This window comes from Mobula birostris, chromosome 18 (genome assembly GCF_030028105.1).
Source record: "Mobula birostris isolate sMobBir1 chromosome 18, sMobBir1.hap1, whole genome shotgun sequence".
NCBI classification, from domain to species: Eukaryota; Metazoa; Chordata; class Chondrichthyes; order Myliobatiformes; family Myliobatidae; genus Mobula; species Mobula birostris.
This window is the reverse complement of record NC_092387.1, coordinates 59839326-59852630: the sequence shown is the minus strand read 5'-3', so window position 1 is coordinate 59852630 and position 13305 is coordinate 59839326. Positions and strand designations below refer to the sequence as shown.

Genomic DNA, 13305 nt, shown 5'->3' with positions numbered 1-13305 from the left:
TGTTGTGAGTGTTGCTTTGACCCCAGCATCTGCAGATTATTTTGTGTCTTGGAGTAAGCTGTATCCTATCCTTATAACAGCAATGACTACAGTTCATAAATACTTTGGCAGCAGACTTTTAGATATCCTGAGGTTGTGTAAGGCACTATAGAAGTGCAAATATTGTGTCTGAAGTTGCCACAAATTGGCATTAGTGGATTTATGATATTAAGGTCCACATATTTTCTTTTAAAACAAAATGTAAACACTTGAATTAAATGGTATTTGAACTTACAAGTATTGTTATCAATAACAATATTTGTTAGTTATTCTTAAGCTAGAAGTTTCCAGTTAAGGAACTACTTTTAATGTTGCTTGATAGGTGTGATCTATCATTTAAAAGTCAGAGCGCTCCCAAGTCATTTGCTCTTCGAAATCTGCAGTTTTCCATTACTACTTTACTGTAAATCTTAATGTTGCTACTGTTCAAGTGAACTTTCAGTATGTTGTAAGTACACATATCTCTGCGTAAATTCAAAATTTTTCCTTGGCATCACCTACCAGTCAATCTCTCCTTCCTTGCTTTCTTTGGGACAACCAGTGTTATTTTTGCATAATACCCTCCTGAGTTGCTACATTTATTATTTAAAGGTAAATTTGGAAATCTGGGATGTATGAAGGCAAGATAATTGTTCATTGTAATCCAGTAATGAAGATTAACAAAATATAGTCTAAAATTTATAATACATATTAGTACGAGAAGATGTTGTTATGGGCAATGCTGAACGAAGTATTCATTGGAAATGCATTCAATTGGTGGAAAGTGTTTTTTTTAATTGTCCTTTTTAATGGTTAGGCTGCAGTGCTATTTTATTCTGGAGGAGGAAACGTTTGCATTTCATAAATACAGTTGCAAGAAAAAGTTTGTGAACTCTTTACAATTACCTGGTTTTCTGCATTAATTATTCATAAAATATGGCTTGATTGTCATGTATATAACAAGAATAGACAAACACAATTTGCCTAAGCTAATAAACACACAAACAATTATACATCCTGTTGTCAATACTGAGTACACCAATTAAACAATCCCAGTCTAGGTTCAAAAAAGTATGTGAACCTCTGGGGTAATGCCTTCTACAAAAGCTATTTGGAGTCAGGTGTTCCAATGAATGCTGTAGGAGGTGAAACAGACTGAAGGGTAACAGCAAAAGACCTGCAGAAAACTGGAACTTTTCTAAAGTCTCTGTTCATGTGCCCACTATAAGAAAAACACTGAACAAGAATGGTGTTCATGGAGGGACACTATAGAGGAAATCACTGCTCTCCAAGAAAAACATTGCTGCATGTCTCAAGTTTGCAAAAGACCACCTGGATGTTCCACAATGCTTCTGGGACAATGTTCTATGGACAGATGAGACAATTGTTGAACTTTTTGGCAGAAAATCACATTGCTATGTTTGGAGGAAAAAGGTCACTGAACACCAACACCAAAACCTCATTCCAAATGTGAAACATGGTGGAAGGAACATCATGGTTTGGAGCTGCTTTGCTGCCTCAGGACCTCGACACCTTGCAGTCAATGGTTGAAGGAACAAGGTATGAAGACATTTTTGAAAATATCAGGGTACCGATCTGTCGCCTGAAGCTTAATATAAGTAGGATGATGCAAGAAAACAATGATCTGAAACACAAGAGTAAATCAATAACGGAATGGTTTAAAAAGAAGAAAATTGGGGATTTGGAATGGCCAAGTCAGAGTTCAGACCTTAACCCAATTCAGATGCTGTGGCATGACCTGAAAGGTCCTGTTCGTGCAAGGTATCACTGAAATATTGATGAATTGCAACAGTTTTGTATGGAGGAATGGTCTAAAATTCCTCCTCGCCATTGTGAAGGTCTGATCAGCAGCTACAGGAAATGTTTCACGGAGTTTATTGCTGCTAAAGGAGGTTCTACCTGTCAGTAAATACGAGGGTTCACATACTTTTTCCAGCTTTGACTGTGAATGATTAAACAATGTGTTCAATAAAGACATGAAAAGTACAATTGTTTGTTATTAGTTTAGGCAGACTGTCTATTATTGTGACTTAGATGAAGATCAGACCACATTTTATGAGTAATTAATGCAGAAAACCAAGTAATTGCAAAGGGTTCAGAAACTTTTTCTTGCAACTGTATATGCATGGGTAAATAACCTGTGCTGTTTTGCCAGGCAAGAATTACAGTTGAAATACAATTTACTGCTTTAAATGTAGCTGTTTAATTTGACACACAGTGTTAAGCCTTACAAAATATAAAATTTTATTCAGGAAGCAATGTGAAACTTTATTGTTTAACTGTTTTGTTGTACTATCAGATCATTCAATTGGTAACTGTATATTTAAAGAATTATACTTCCCGGTCGCCATTTTTGTTCACTTGTGTACAAAAACATCCAGGAAATCACAACTGGTTTTAGCACAGCTAATAGAGAAGCAAAATAACAATATAGTCAGGCTGTGATTCAATAGCCCTCAGAAAGTTGGAAAAAACCCAAGAAGTCTTATGAACTGTCTACCTTTAGAATTTGTTGTATATTGTCTCCATCTTCATTGGAACTTGGCATAATGCTGCCTTTTGAGTAAATAAGTGTTAGAAAGTAGAGTTACAAATTGGAAAATCTGACAAACCCCTAGCTCTTCAAATTGGTACAAACACTTTTCTCTCACTGCTAATCAATTAACAAAGAAAGATTCCCTTAACACATTTCAATCGGAACATGCAACTGTAATTTATAAATTATATTTAATTTTTTCCGCCATGCTGTGAGTATGAAATGTGAACAACTTTACTTTGTCCATTCTGCATTGTTGTGAACCACAACAAATAACAATAGTCCATAACTTCACAGGTATATAAAATATAAACTATTAATACTTCAATTTTAACTCCAAAGCATATATTGTTCATGAAAGTGCCATTTGACAGACACAACAGGCATTGAGTGCACTATCTTACAGTTAGTATATATACTTCATGTGTGTATATTTGTTCAGTTGTGTTCATTATGTATGCGATTAGTTCTAGTATACTCTTTTGTAATAGTTTGTCTTTCAGTGCTATGTTATTTTTTTCAATCTTTTCAAAATTGATATCCCAAATATGTATTTGATTGATTTTTTTTTTGCTCATGATTGATGTCCTCATTCATTAGGGATTCTGATGATGACTGTCTTCCTTCAACAAGGAAAATAAATCAGCACAAGTCTTGATGTTGGGTTTCAACCCAAAGCATCAGCACTGTCCTCCTTCCCACAGGTGCTGCTCAACTTGCTTGAGTTTCTCCTGCAGATTGTTTGTTGATCCAGATTCTAGCACCTGCAATCTCTTGTGTCTCTTTAAATGGACACATATTGAGTGAACATAGAACAGTATAGCACACGAACAGGCCCTTTGACTCACAATGTCTGTGCAAAGCAGAGTGTGAAATCAAACAAATCCTTTAGGCTTGCGCAAGATCCATATCCCATCATTCCCTACATATTCATGTGCCTCTTGAACAACACTATCGTAAAGCTGTCCAGACTTTTGAAAGCTGCCAGGAAGCACAAATCTCTAATCCTTTTTCCACTTGTCTCCTGATTCCCTTGAAAATATGTCTTGTAGTCCTAACCGTCAAAATGTCTCAGCTCTTTCACACCTGCTGTCTGCAATTCCCAGTACTGGAAAATGCCCAGTACTGTATCAATTTTTTTTTTCATTTCATTTTTTATTAGTAGCTGGGTATATTCCCTGGATGTAGTAAATTTCTTGATTTTTCTGTGTGATGAGAATACTACCTTTACAGATGGAATGAGGAGTCTTAGACATCTCAAAGGGAAACAAAGTGTGAGATGGACTTGCTAATTTTCATTGATTAAAGCTCTCAAGTTATTATTCAATTTTATTAAAGTAAATATTCCAGAGCATAGGAGAATGAGGGGAGATTTGACAGAGTTTGAGGAGATTCAGTATGTCATAAGTACTCAAGCAAATTTCTACTGATGTACTGTGGAGAGCATTCTAACCAGTTGCAAAAAAGCTGCAGAAAGTTGAAAACTCAGCCGGCTCTATCCTGGGCACTAACCTCCCTGGCATCGAGGATAACTTCAAAAAGTGATGCCTCAAAAAGGCAGCGTCCATTATTAAGGACTCCCATCACACAGGACATGCCCTCTTCTCATTGCTACAATCAAGAAGGAGATACAGTGCACAGAAGCATGAAGACACACACTCAGCATTTTAGAAATAGCTCTAGTTATTTAATAATGCATGTAATAGAATGGGAAGGGGACAGGAAGAGGGAAATCATAGTTGGAAAAGGGGAAAGGGAGAGGAGAGAGAACAGGATGCACCTGAGCGACATTCTGTAATGATCAATAAGCCAAATGTTTGGAATCAAATGGCCTTGCCTGGTGTCTCAGAGCAGGGTGTGTCTATACCCGCACTACCATCCGCCCTGGCACTCCTTCTTTGCCACCTGTCCCACACCCCTCCCGCAGTGTTTTTTTATTATGTATTGCACTGTACTGATGCCACAATCAACGTATGCCAATGATATTAAACCTAATTCTGATAAAATTATGAGTGGTATAGATAAGATAAATGCAAGCAGGTTTTTTCCATTGAGGTTGGGTGAGGCTGGAACTAGAGGTCATGGGTTAAAGGTGAAGGTGGAATATGAGGACGAACTTCAGTCAGGGTGGTGCAAATGTGGAGTGACCTGCTGGCAGATGTGGTGGATGCAGGTTCCATTTCAGCTTTTAAGAGAAATTTGAATATGTACTTGGATTGGAGTGGACTGAAAGGCTATGATCTGGGTGCAGTTCAGTGGAACTAGGCACAATAATAATTTGGCATGGACTAAATGGGCCAAAGAGCCTGTTCCTGTGCTATATTGTTCCATAACTCTATGAATATTATTAAATTTTAATTAAATTACTCAAGAAGCTAATGGGTTATATCTTAGGCAATAAAAATACTTTCTTTGAATTTACCTTGCAAGGAATATAATTTGGTTCATTTTCATGAATTTTGTGCTCATTTTGTTCGATGTCATCTTGGCCTAATGCAACACTGCCATGAACTGTATTGGAGGAGCCAACAAAACCCTGCCAGCAAAAATGCTGGTAACAACATCCCTGCTTTTATCTTGCATAAAAATTAGTCCTGATGAAGGGTCTCGGCCCGAAACGTCGACTGTACCTCTTCCTATAGATGCTGCCTGACCTGCTGCGTTCACCAGCAACTTTTATGTGTGTTGCTAAAAATTAGTTAAGAAGTTTCAACAATGAAGATTTCTTGCTTTGTCATGTTATTGCATTGTTGGCTGTCTTCCATATCAGCTCAAGGGCGACTGGAACAGCATCACTGCAGATAAATTGCCATTCTAGTTTTATTGTACTCTTGACAAAACTTGTAAGAGGCAAACTGTGGAGCTTATCATCAGCAAGGGGCATTTCAGTAGGTTAGCTATGCTATTCTCATAATACTTTTATAATGAGTGAACCCGTGCAGCAACTTTTTAAACCCAGAGGGAGGGTGATAAATGGAAACAGTTGCCAGAGAAATAGTTGAGACAGGAACATTAATGACATTTAAGTGGTACTTGGGCCAGTAATATTAGGAATGATTTCAAAGAGTATGAGCCAAAAGCAGTCGAATGGGACTTACTTAGTTGTGAATCTTGGTGAGCATGGACAATTTGAGCCAAAAGACCTGTATGAAAACTATCAATTCCGTTCACAAAGAGCCGTTAATGAGAATGGTGTAGATGCAGTTAAGAAGAAGCAGGATGATCGCAAGGAATGTAAGGATATGAATGATTTGCAGGTTGGCAGAGACCTTGGTGATTATTGGCAATGGAGAAGAATTTTGTATGGCACTTATAAGTGGGGGGAGAGAGTACCAATATTGTGTGAAAACACAAAAGTGTATATTCATTTTAACTAAATTAAAATTGTTACACAAGTCACAATTAATAGCATTGTATGAAGTTGAGAGTATCAAAGTGGTTTATCTGGCCCTGGTGGTCTGCAATGGTGGTCTTTCTCTTTGTGGATGTTCTCTCACTGTGCTCCAGTTAATGCTATCAGAACATCCATCGGTTCTTAAAAGTTGCTGGTGAACGCAGCAGGCCAGGCAGCATCTCTAGGAAGAGGTACAGCTGACGTTTCGGGCCGAGACCCTTCGTCAGGGCTAATTGAAAGAAGAGCTAGTAAGAGATTTGAAAGTGGGAGGAGGAGATCCAAAATGATAGGAGAAGACAGGAGGGGAAGGGATGGAGCCAAGAGCCACACCTCAGCAAGTTCCACTTTCGCCATGCTGCTGAACTCTTCTTCAGCTGGCTCCGTCTTCGAGCCTACTTCTTCAGCAAGGACTCTCCCACCCCCACCGATGACCCCTTCTCTCGTCTTCAACCCTCCTCCTCTTCATGGACACCTTGCTCTGGTCTTTTGCCTGCTCTGGATCTCTTTATTGCTAACTGCCGACGGGACATCAACCGTCTCAATTCACCACACCTTGTTCCCATTCCAACCTCACTCTTTCCGAACGCTGTGCTCTCCACTCCCTCCGCACCAATTCTAACCTTACGATAAAACCCGCCGATAAGGGGGGTGCTGTTGTAGTCTGGCGTACTGACCTCTACCTTGCCGAGGCACAGCGACAACTCACGGATACCTCCTCTTATTTGCCCCTCGATCATGACCCCACTAAGGAGCACCAGGCCGTTGTCTCCCACACTATCACCAGCTTTATCCGCTCAGGGGATCTCCCATCCACTGCCACCAAACTTATACTTCCCACACCCCGCACTTTCCATTTCTACCTCCTACCCAAGATCCACAAATCTGCCTGTCCAGGTAGACCTATTGTCTCAGCTTGCTCCTGCCCCACCGAACTCATTTCTGCCTACCTCGACACTGTTTTATCCCCCCCTTGTTCAATCCCTTCCTACCTATGTTTGTGGCACTTCTCACGCTTTGAAATTTTTCGATGATTTTAAGTTCCCTGGCCCCTACCGCTTTATTTTCACTACGGATGTCCAGTCCCTATATACTTCTGTCCCCAACCAGGAAGGTCTCAAAGCTCTCCGCTTCCTTTTGGATTCTATACCTAAACAGTTCCCCTCTACCACCACTCTGCTCCATCTAGCGGAATTAGTCCTTACTCTTAATAATTTCTCCTTTGGCTCCTCCCACTTCCTCCAAACTAAAGGTGTAGCCATGGGCACCCATATGGGTCCCAGCTATGCCTGCCTTTTTGTTGGCTTTGTGGAACAATCTATGTTCCAAACCTATTCTGGTATCCGTCCCCCACTTTTCCTTCGCTACATCGACGACTGCATTGGCGCTGCTTCCTGCACGCATGCTGAGCTCGTTGACTTCATTAACTTTGCCTCCAACTTTCACCTTGCCCTCAAGTTTACCTGGTCCGTTTCCGACACCTCCCTCCCCTTTCTAGATCTTTCTGTCTCTATCTCTGGAGACAGCTTATCTACTGATGTCTACTATAAACCTGCGGACTCTTCACAGCTATCTGGATTATTCCTCTTCTCACCCTGTCTCTTGCAAAAATGCCATCCCCTTCTCGCAGTTCCTCCGTCTCCACCGCATCTGCTCTCAGGATGAGGCTTTTCATTCCAGGACGAAGGAGATGTCCTCCTTTTTTAAAGAAAGGGGCTTCCCTCTGCTCTCAAATGCATCTCTCCCATTTCACGCACATCTGCTCTCACCCCATCCTCCCGCCACTCCCGCCACCCCACTAGGAATAGGTTCCCCTGGTCCTCACCTACCACCACACCAGCCTCCGGGTCCAACATATAATTCTCCGTAACTTCCGCCACCTCCAACAGGATCCCACCACTAAGAACATCTTTCCCTTCCCCCCTCTTTCTGCTTTCCGCAGGGATCGCTCCCTGCGCGGCTCCCTTGTCCATTGGTACCCCCCCCCCCCCACCGCTCCCCACCGATCTCCCTCCCGACACTTATCCTTGTAAGCAGAACAAGTTCTACACATGCCCTTACACTCCCTCCCTCACTACCATTCAGGGCCCCAGACAGTCCTTCCAGGTGAGGCGACACTTCACCTGTGAGTCGGCTGGGGTGATATACTGCGTCCGGTGCTCCCAATGCGGCCTTCTATATATTGGCGAGATCCGACGCAGACTGGGAGACCGTTTCACTGAACACCTACGCTCTGTCCACCAGAGAAAGCAGGATCTCCCAGTGGCGACACATTTTTATTCCACGTCCCATTCCCATTCTGATATGTCTTATCCACCCTCCCCCTTTCTTTCTCCCGTCCCATGATCCTCTCATGGTCTTTTGCCAATCAACTATCCAGCTCTTGGCTCCATTCCTCCCCCTCCTGTTTTCTCCTATCATTTTGGATCTCCCCCTCCCCCTCCCACTTTCAAATCTCTTACTAGCTCTTTCAGTTAGTCCTGACGAAGGGTCTCGGCCCGAAACGCCGACTGTACCTCTTCCTATAGATGCTGCCTGGCCTGCTGTGTTCACCAGCAACTTTTATGTGTGTTGCTTGAAATTCCAGCATCTGCAGATTTCCTCGTGTTTGTTTCCATCAGTTCTTTTCTCCTTTCTATACTTATCTCACTTTTCCTTAAATGCATCTATACCATTGTCCTTGGCAGCTCTTTGTGAACGGAGTACATGTTAGCTTTATCCTAATTTGATTCCAGTGACAGCAAGTTATTGCTCGTCCAGGTATGTAACTTTCCAAACATTGCTACTGCAGATTGGTGAAGGTTTTTATTAAAGAACAAACAAGTAGATGGAAATGGGAGCTAAAAACTAGACTAATTTACAAAGTGAACATAGAAAACCTACAGCACAACACAGGCCCTTTGGCCCACAATGAACATATAATCATATACAAGACAGGCTAAAATAGAGTTACTCATGACAGTGGAGCCATTCTAATGACATAAATACGACTGAAATGTTCTCTAGGTGTTTTGCTAGGTGGAAGATGGAAAGCACTTATATTTGTACAGTACCTCAAATACCTCAAAAATAAAGAACTGCTGAGAGTTATAACTGCAATTGTATAGGTAAACAATATATATTCAGTTTAGGATCACAAACACGGAATATTCTTGGTGTGTCATTTAAAAGGAAATGAGGAAATGGCAAGACGTCCTGCTCTACTTTGAATTTTAAATATTATCAGAATACACAAATGGCTTATCATACAATGCCATCTCCTCACACTATGGCACTTCTTCATTGCTGCCCTTTAATGTCAATCTAAGTTATGTGCTCAAATCCCAGGATGTGGCTTGAGTCCACAAGCTCTTGACTGAGAGTCGAGAGTGCCACCAACTGAACACATTCAGTAGTTGAGCTCATTGTTCTCCGGTTACCTAGCCAACATCAAAAGAAAGAGATTAATCAGTTAATAATAATCTTGTTAGTGGTGTGCATTTGTTTTCATAATAAAAGTGACATTCTTCAACTGAATTGTTTAGCTGTAAAACTCCACTTTAGATATTATTTCTAATATGGAAAATTGTGTTCACCTTAGAAGAGTAGTGGAATTGTTGAATACATTACCAGGAATCCATTGGAGTGTTTGGTAAAATGTCCGAAGGGATGTATATTGGAAATAGGTGATCATTAAGTGGGGTTTTCCACTGGAAAAAACAAGGCATTTTCTGGTTTTGAATCTTTCTGCAATATACTCTGGTGATTCTCCACTCCCAAGCTCTCAGTCACCTTCCTTTTGAAGGCTAGAGCTGCGGCTTTTAGGTCTGGGGATACTGAATCCAGGCATGAACTCTGGAAAGCCATTAAGGGTGCCAAGAGGCAATATCGAGCCAAGTTGGAAGTCCAGGCTAACCAGAGGGATGCAGGTAGACTATGGCAGGGTCTAAATGAGATCACTGGGCGCAAAGAAAAGGCTGGGAATATCAATAACTGGCGCTTCTCTTCCTGACAAACTTAACGTATTCTACGCAAGATTCGAACAGAAGAGGAGCGTCCCACTCCCTCCGGATGAACTGGACTTGGTGGCATCGAGATTCATCGTCACCAAGGAGGACGTTAGAAGGGCCTTCCTGAAGATAAATCCAAGGAAGGCGACGGACCCATAGGGCATCCCGGGACGGGTTCTCTGGGCCTGTGCAAGCCAGCTAGCTGGAGTGTTTGCTGACATGTTCAACTGCTCCTTGCTTCAGTCTAAGATCCCCTCATATTTTAAGAAGGCAACAATAATCCCAGTCCCGAAGAAGAGCAAGGTGGCATGCCTAAATGACTATCGACCTGTGGCTCTGACATCAATTGCTATGAAGTGCTTCAAGCGATTGATATGGCACACATCGACCACAGCCTACTGGTCAACCTCGACGCTTTGCAGTTCGCCTACCGGAGCAACAGGTCAACTGCAGATGCCATCTCTCTGGCCCTACATTCCTCCTTCGAACACCTGGAGAATAAAGATGCATATGTAAGGCTCCTTTTCATTGACTACAGCTCTGCCTTTAATATCGTCATTCCAAATAAACTGATTCCTAAGCTCCGGAACCTGGGCCTTAGCACTCAGATCTGCAGCTGGATTGTCGACTTCCTCACAGACAGGACCCAGGCTGTAAAAATAGGGGAGAAGCTCTCCTCTACAATCACTCTGAGCACTGGTGCCCCACGAGGCTGTGTACTCAGCCCCCTGCTGTATTCACTGTACACCCATGATTGTGTAGCCAAGTTTCCATTGAACTCAATATATAAGTTTGCTGATGACACAACAATTGTAGGCCGTATCTCGGGTAATGATGAGTTTGAGTACAGAGAGGAAATTAAGAATCTAGTGGCATGGTGCAAAGACAATAACCTATCCCTCAACATCAGCAAGTCAAAGGAATTGGTTGTTGACTTCAGAAGGTGTAGAGGACCGCATGACCCTATTTACGTTGGTGGTGCGCAAGTGGAACAGGTCAAAAGCTTTTAAGTTCCTCGGGGTCAGTATCACAAATGACCTGACTTGGTCCAACCAAGCAGAGTCCACTGCCAAGAAGGCCCACCAGCACCTTTACTTCCTGAGAAAACTAAAGAAATTTGGCCTGTCCCTTAAAACCCTCACTAATTTTATAGATGCACCGTAGAAAGCATTCTTCTAGGGTGCATCACAACCTGGTATGGAAGTTGTCCTGTCCAAGACTGGAAGAAACTGCAGAAGATCGTGAACACAGCCCAGCACATCACACAAACCAATCTTCCGTCCTTGGACTCACTTTAAACCGCACGCTGTCGAAGTAGTGCTGCCAGGATAATCAAGGACACGACCCACCCAGCCAACATACGTTTCGTCCCTCTTCCCTCCAGGAGAAGGCTCAGGAGCTTGAAGACTCATATGGCCAGATTTGGGAACAGCTTCTTTCTAACTGTGATAAGACTGCTGAACGGATCCTGACCCGGATCTGAGCCGTACCCTCCAAATATCTGGACCTGCCTCTCGCTTTTTTTACACTACCTTACTTTCCCTTTTCTATTTTCTATTTATGATTTATAATTTAAATTTTTAATACTTACTATTGATTTGTACTCCAGGGAGCGGGAAGCGCAGAATCAAATATCGCTGTGATGATTGCATGCTCTATTATCAATTGTTTGGCAACAATAAAGTAAAGTAAACAATAGAATATCACCCTCATTTGTAAATAACAAAGTAGTTTATTTGTTATTTTTGGAACAATTTTATTGTGGATAACAGTTAGATTAAGCTATCTTTTATGCATAATAGAAATTATTTCAGACATAAGACCAACTCCTACACAGTTCAGTTTGAGTGAATTGTACTAAGCAAGCAGTCATAGAGGGAAATTCAAAACAAATTGGTTGTAAATCGTCCTCTTGCAGCACTCATGACAATTAGCTGTTTGATCTGAGATGTTTACGCACCACTCTTTAACAGACCAAAGGCTACCCTCGAATTATTCTCTTGTTTGCCACTCCCTTATTAAAAGCAGATGAGCTTGTTAACCATTTAATATCCTCCAAGGCTGGAGGATTTCCCATCCTAATACCAGATTCCCAATGTTAATGGTGAAATTTGTTTTCCATTGTACATCCATTTGAAATCAATGCTACTGCGAAACTTGGTATAAAAATACTGATTAATTTCCATCAGCAGTAAGTGAGATCTGATACATCTCTTACACATATTTTAGCTTTAACCATTCAATAAATAGTGCATTGCACTGACATGTCATCTTCACTTTTATGTATTTATCAATGCCTGGGTATGCTTACCTTTAACATCTCTAAGGAACAAAACATTGCTACAGAACAATGTGTTGGGAGTTAATACTGGATCACTAGATATTAGTTTGAATATTTTGAGGGGAGAAGTTCTATATAAATAAGCTATTTGATTTTCTACAACATCCTTCTTTGGATTTTAAAGGAATAGATGCATGTTGTGCTGGCAGACAATTCCTAACCAATCTATTTGTATACTAAGTTGCACTGATGTCCATTAATACAGCAGTTTAGAGGCAGCAACAATTGAATACTTTCCTTTAGCCCTGGAGTCACATGGCTAAAGAACGTAAAGAAAAATACAGCATGAAAATTGGCTCTTTGACTCATTGCACCTATGACCATCTAACACAAATTTTCACTTCACTTACATTCATTGCATTTTTCAGTTCCCATAAACTCTTCCCCAGATACTACCACTCGGTTAGATACTAGGGGCAACTTACAATGGTCAATTACATTAACAACCCACACTTCTTTGGGATGTGGAAAGAACATGGAGCACTTGGAGGAAACCCCCATGATATCAGGAGAAGGTGCAAACTCCACACAGATAGTATCAAAGGTCAGGATCAAACCAAGGTGGATTCTGATGCAGTATGGCAATTACATGTGCCAATGTGGTTCTGACAGTGGTCCTCTATTTCAAGAAATATATTTTGTCTGAATGAGCCTTGTTTTGACAATTGGGAGTATTTGACATCATTTACTTGTGCTGAAGAAAATGTGTAGCTATTTTGGAAAGACATAGAGTGCAAAATGATTGTAAAGAATAGGTGGAGCACTTGCAGTTGAATCAGAAGCATTCAATCTTCCATATTCATCCCTTGGATACACTAAGTGTCATGCCTGGACTCGTTTTGTGAGAATCTCAGACTTTCCATTCAAACTTCTGGAGTTTGGATGGGTAGTGGTGGTGATGTTAAGCAACGGACCAAGAAAAAAAAATCTACTTAATACATACAAGTATTGTAAAAGTAAAAGTATTCAGCCCCAAACCCTTCGTTCACATAAATGAGTATTGCAAACA

General features: G+C 41.2%; 1 protein-coding gene across 6 annotated transcripts in view; it reads left to right on the top strand.

The window, feature by feature from the left end:
* scaper (S-phase cyclin A-associated protein in the ER) overlaps positions 1 to 13305 on the top strand; it is a 351667-nt gene that overhangs the window by 202048 nt on the left and 136314 nt on the right. The window lies entirely within an intron of this gene.